Source organism: Pinus tabuliformis, chromosome 1_1, assembly GCF_031772625.1.
Source record: "Pinus tabuliformis cultivar Carrire ecotype Pingquan chromosome 1_1, CPIR1, whole genome shotgun sequence".
Classification (NCBI taxonomy): domain Eukaryota; kingdom Viridiplantae; phylum Streptophyta; class Pinopsida; order Pinales; family Pinaceae; genus Pinus; species Pinus tabuliformis.
Genome location: NC_142297.1, coordinates 603852620 through 603859009, shown reverse-complemented (window position 1 = coordinate 603859009; position 6390 = coordinate 603852620).

Sequence of the window (6390 nt, the reverse complement as noted above, 5' to 3'; positions counted from 1 at the left end):
ATACACCACACTAATGAAATACACACTAATGTACAAGGCATCTATGCAAAATCTAGGCATAATATTTCTCATATAGAGCCCATTTCAGGACTTGGGTAATTGATCAAAAGAGAATAAAACCATATTTTCACCATTGGCATGATATGTAAGCATCGACTCGGCCAATTAGTGGAATGATACACAACAATGACAATGCTCTCATGCCCCCTGGGTGAGTGAGGGTTACAAGTCAGAAAATGAATGCCCCATTTCAGAAATTGTCGAACGGTAAGAACCCGTTGAAAACGTCTCATGAAGAGGGATGCAAAAATCTTAATCTTATCGTGAGAAAAATATGCCCCCAAGTGAAAGTTTTTGACAATGCCAGGTTTAACCGAGATGTCGATGGGCATGGTTGCCAAAATTTTCCCTAAATTACCTTCAAACAACACTTCATGAACCAAGATAAGTGTTTGAAACAGAGTAGTCATTGCAGGAGAAAGTAAAGTACCTAGACAAGTAGGAATTGACCCAGGGCTAGGAAGAAAAGAGGAATGATGATGAATATCATTCCAAGAGGATCCTTCTAGAGACATGAATTCAACAATGATTTCATCAGTCAAGATTGTCTCGTTCAAAGGATCTTTGGAATCAAAAGAACCAAGCCAAGGGGTTTGTAGATACGATTCTAGGGAAAATATCAATTTATCATGAGTTTTAGATGCAGTCGCATAATCCAAAAGAATAATTTGATAATCTTTCTCAACTGGGCTAAGCAAAATGGCGTCGCAAAAATCATTGATCTGGTCAGGACAAGGAATGATCCATGGGTCATAATGAGAGGAGATCATGTTAATTAAGACAACATTGGATGGAGGAGGAAGGCAAAAAGTTCTCGTTAAGATAGGGTCCTTGAAAAGGCCTCCACTAACACTTTCGTAAGGGATGTTGGTTTTTCCAATGTAAGGCACATTACTTGTTTCAGAATCAGAGGAAAATAAAGCCAATTGATCAACAATGACAATTTTCCCTTGGTGGGGAAAACAAAGTACACGGAAGAGAGATGAGACCACACAAAATATTGCATGATTCCAACTCCGACCAAGTAAAAGGTTGTAATTGAGATTGGAGTCAACAACCTCGACTTCGAAATTGACTCTCTTTCCCTCCAACTGAATGGGTAAGGAGTTGAGAATACCATATGGGCGAAAACCTTGATCATTGAAAGCTTCTAAAGTGTTTGGAGAATGGTTGAGAGGAGGGGAACCAATGACTTTCCAACATGAGATGGACATGATGCATGTGGATGCTCCTTCATCAACGACAGTCCGGTGGATAGTCTTGCCCATAGCAACAACTTGTATAAGGAAAGCAAGTTGCGGTGGTAGGTGAGGTACATGGTTTTTGAGATCAAAAGTAATCATACTAGAATCTGTGGGATAAATTCCTCCAATAGCGGATAACAAAGCCTTCCTTTGTGACAGGCATGTTTGAAGGACTTCCAAAGGCGACATCGCTAAGGGTGCTTAAGCTAAATATTCTACAATGTTGTAGTGTTGGGCAGCTTGTGCATTCAGATTATAGGACAATTTTCAAAGAACACCTTTACGGGGTGGTCGGATGATGGAACCAACGCTAGGTTTCTTGATGTGGAGAGGACTAGAATTAGATGGAGTGGAGGAAGAGGGTACATCAACGGTATCTTTCTCCATGATAGCTTTCTTAGGAGGTGGATAATATTTTGAACTCATGGCTACAAAAATCTATTCTGAGCTACTCATAGACACTTGAGAGCTTCTAGAGGCTTGAGCATGGGGTTGGTTCACCAATTGTGTCTTCTGAGATAGGAAAGGTTCCTTCAGCACAACTAGCATCCCTTTAGTGTAATGAACTTCATCATAGATAAGATGTAATGAACTTCATCACAGATAAGGCAAGGATACTTATGCTTTTGTTTGGGCGTGTCATCAAATTACTAATTTTGGGAATCCTATTTAGGGGTATCTTGTTTAGTTTTGACTTTACCCTTCTTATTGTCTTTCGAGGATTTATCTACTGTGGCAGACTGAACAACATTTAACTCTAAGGCTTTACCAAGATTCTTAGGAGTATCAACAATTTTTGAATTTGCAGTGGTCATAGTAGATTTAGGTTTTGAAGAGGTATCCAGAGTACTACTAGACCACTGAGCCACAAATACAATGATGCCTTCAATAAGTGGAGAATCTGTGGGTTTACAAGAGGTAGGGCCAGTCAAAGGTCACTGGGCACCAGTTAAGAGTTCATATAATGTGCGAGATTGTGAATAAACCAAATCCAAATACTGGGCATGGGCGATAGCTTGTTTTTCAGTCACACAACCACCCATGGCTATATCGTTAGCAATAGGAGGGATGAATGATTTAGTGAACCATTCAGTCAAGAGATGATCCAGGATATCGAATTTGATAATATGACGCCGAGACCTCCATTCATAGATATGATCAGAGATGTGAGTAGAAGTCGTTTGTTGCAAAGATGTTAGGAGATGAGTTCCAGTTTCATACTAGATAGGAAATTGAATGTTAGTGAGGAAAGCCATGCCTAAAGTATTGAAGTCTTGAAAAGCACCATGAGGGAGCTCTGTTTAGTCAATTTAGTATTTCCAAAATTGCTACATTAATTATCAATCCGGGAGTCGTAAACTGATGAAGTGTAGCGCACTATATGTGCAAGACAACCTCTTTCTTACTTTTTATTGTTTTCAATTTTATTTTGTTTTGGGGGTTTTGTCTTTGTTTGTCTCCTAATGCGAATGGAAATCCTATTCCTAAGTTTTAAGAATACTTTAGAAGGCAAGTATGGATATAGATTTAAGGCAATTATGTCCCTTATGATAACTTCCAGAGCTTAACACTTCAAAGGATCTCAAAACATACTAGTGATGAAATTAGTACTTGAACAAGAATGTAAATGTGCAGCTATTCAAATCAAACAAATGATGAACTACTGATCATGAAATCAAATACAGAAATAAAATTTAAGCTATTACACTCAAACAAACCAAAAATTGCAGACTAATGAAAGTAAAATCAATTCACTTCACTTATAGTCCGATAGCTCGCCAAGTAGCTTTTCGGGGTTAAGCCATGGCTCTGGAGATAACGTCAATAACATGAGGAATTGCTATCTAAATTACCTACTTGCAAATGAAAGTAAAATCAAGTCACTTCACTTATAATCCGATAGCTCGCCAAGTAGCTTTTCGGGGTTAAGCCATGGCTCTGGAGATAACGTCAATAACATGAAGAACCCGATATCTAAATGCGAAAAAAAAAAAAAAAAAAGTAAAATCAAATCACTTCACTCATAATCCGATAGCTCGCCAAGTAGCTTTTTGTCATGAAGAACCTGATATCTAATTGCAGAAATGAAAGTAAAATCAAATCACCTCACTTATAATCTGATAGCTCGCCAAGTAGCTTTCGGGGTTAAGCCATGGCTCTGGAGATAACGTTAAATGACATGAAGAATTTGATATCTAAACTAACTAACAACAACAAATGAATAAGACCAAAATCAAAACATAACTGAAATTGAAAAGCTAAAAAAAAATAGAGTGAGCAGAGAGGCCAATCTCATGTCACTATTTATTGCAAAAATTATATGAAAACGCTCGAGCATAGCCTATCTTGAAACACACTGATCAGTGCTAGCAAAAATATATAATGCTTGGAAAATCATGTACAGGAATGAAACATTAACACCATAACTGAATTATAAAATATACACAGGTGAACAAACTATGAAATATCTATAATGAAAATAAGAAAACAACACTACATGAAATCTTGTCTATTATGATGGTTATCATGGACTTTGGTACTAATGGTTGCCATGATAACATTGAAAAGTTTTTGGTATTTTGGAGTTCCAACATAAGCAAGTGTGTCTACTTATGATTTTCCGGCATATGCCTTTGTCCCTTCCCCTCACTACGTTCAGGAAAGCGAGAACCTATGAGTGATGTTCCAATATCTATAGTGACTATATATGTAATTCCATCATTGCCCGTTGTTCCTAAATGTGCATTAGCGCGTGTTCCTAGGAGTAGTGTCATTAGCTGCAAAACTTTCCAGAAATAAAGAAACAAAACCTCAACCAGCAGGGGCCCTCTGCACGGCCTTGGTTAACATGTTGTTAGTCTGAAATTACGTTCACACAGTCATATGAAACAGAGTCTTTTTATATTGCAAAACAGAGGAAGGATCCTCTCGTTACAACAGCAGGACCAATTTCACTGCAACAGTACATAAATTAACAGTAAGACTATATAAAAAAAACTAGCTACATGCGTTTGCAAACGCATTATTTATAAAGGAAATTACATAACTGTTTTCCCTTTGAAACACCTTCAACAGAGGACACATAAAAAGACAGAACCCGTGAGCTTAGCGTATTGGTTGCCATGATCATTCAATCTACCAAAAGGTGGATGTTGTATTTTCATCGTGGAGGCAGTCTATAGCTGTCAAAATGAATCCATGGATCTAGGAATGGTCTTGGACCTTTCATGTGTTGAAAACAGAGACCTGTTTGCTGTAGAACTCCTCGTTTGACCATTGTTTGACCAAGGCTTTCCTTTACGAATTTGGCTAAACCAATAGGACCTGGTCCATGTCCAGATCTTTCCTGAACTGACCATGTGCCTTGTTTTGCTTGCCGACACCTATAACCTAGAGATCAATAAAAACAACTGCGGAATCTCGAGTCAGCTGCGGAAAGTGGCTGCATTCCGCAGCTGATGAGCAAAATCTAAGTCAAATAGAAAACACAAAAATATAGCTAGAAAACCACTTAAATGCACTCTTAGAATCGATATGTAATGATCTTTGATAGATTATGAGGCACTGGTGAGGGGAAAAAAGTCTAGGAAAGTGTGTAGAAGAGATGTAATTTCAGGGCTCAACAAGCTCTATATACCATTTGGCAGCAACACCCATTAAAGTGCATTGGAAAAGATGTAATCAGATAGAATCATCGACTCAAGAGTTAGAAGAACACCGTAAATGGTAAGTCATAATGTGTGCTTGGGGGTCTTCTCCAGATTTACCTTCGAATTTGGGGCAATCACTAGGAATTTTGGTTGGTACCGGAGGCCAATATGGTGAGTGAAGTATTGGGTCATTTTTAAGCCTCGACACATCCAACAATTCCAAAGTTGCCAAAAATGGCAGTTGTGGGTTGTATGGAGTATAGGGTCTCTAACATGTGCCAAAGTGAGTATTCCAACCTTGCTGAGTCTGGGCCAGCCCCCATTATGGTGGATTTTGTCCATAAGGTGTTTGACCATAAGGATTTTGACCATATGGAGTTTGACCATAAAGAGGCTGACCATACTGAGTCTGGTGACCATATTGGACGTATGGAGTTTACAAAGCAAGTGGACCATATTGTTGTTTGTAAGGTCCTTATTGCATCTGCTGCGATTGTGGCAACGGTTGTTGGTAAGATCCATGTTGGGTTTGGTAAGGAATTTGTTGTTGCGACTATGAGTAAGATCCTTGTTGGGGTTGAATAGGAGTTTGTTTCCATGGTTGTTGATAGGATCCCTATTGGGATTGGTAAGAAACCTGTAGCTGTGGCTGCGGGTAAGACACCTGCGACTGTGGCTACGAATAGGAAACCTGCGACTATGGCTGCGGGTAAGACACTTTTGGCTATGGATGTGGGTAGGGTCCCTACTACGGTTGAATAGGAATTTGTGGCCATAGAGGAAGATTAATAGTCCCATAATCATATTGCATTTGAGCACCATACTGCATTTGAAGACATGCCTGCTGATAGAGACTTTGGAGCTGTTGTGAGCTTGTAGGAGTATAAGGTTGTTGGTAGGAAAGTTAAGTCAAAGGAACTTGATGACCTTGTAAAGGTGTCCCTCCAACATTTCTTGATACAAATGGAATTTATGTTCCACATAGGTTAGAAATAACACCAATAGGTTGAATTGCACCCAGAGGGTGTGTGTAGCTTCCACCAGAAAAAACAGATGTGTAGGGCGGAGAATATTGCCCCCTAGACATTGGGGCAGATGGATTTGTATGTTGTTCACTCACATTAGGAACCGCAGTTACTGTGGCTACAATAGGAGGAGTAGAAAGATTAAGGGGAACATGAGTTTCACTTATCAACATTGTAGGTTGGGAAGGGGTCTGTGTAGTTACCGACATGTTTGGGACAAACGAGCTAGTAGTAGGTGCGACACTAGAGGAATAAATGGGATTTTGAAACAATGAACTTGTGCCAAAATCATCTGAAAAAGCGTCACTGAGAGAGTTAGAACCCGACGGAACCAAGGGTATACTACTATAAGGAGGAGGTGTACTTGGCCCCGTTGTCATATAGGGAGCAGAAACATAAGGAAATCCTTCG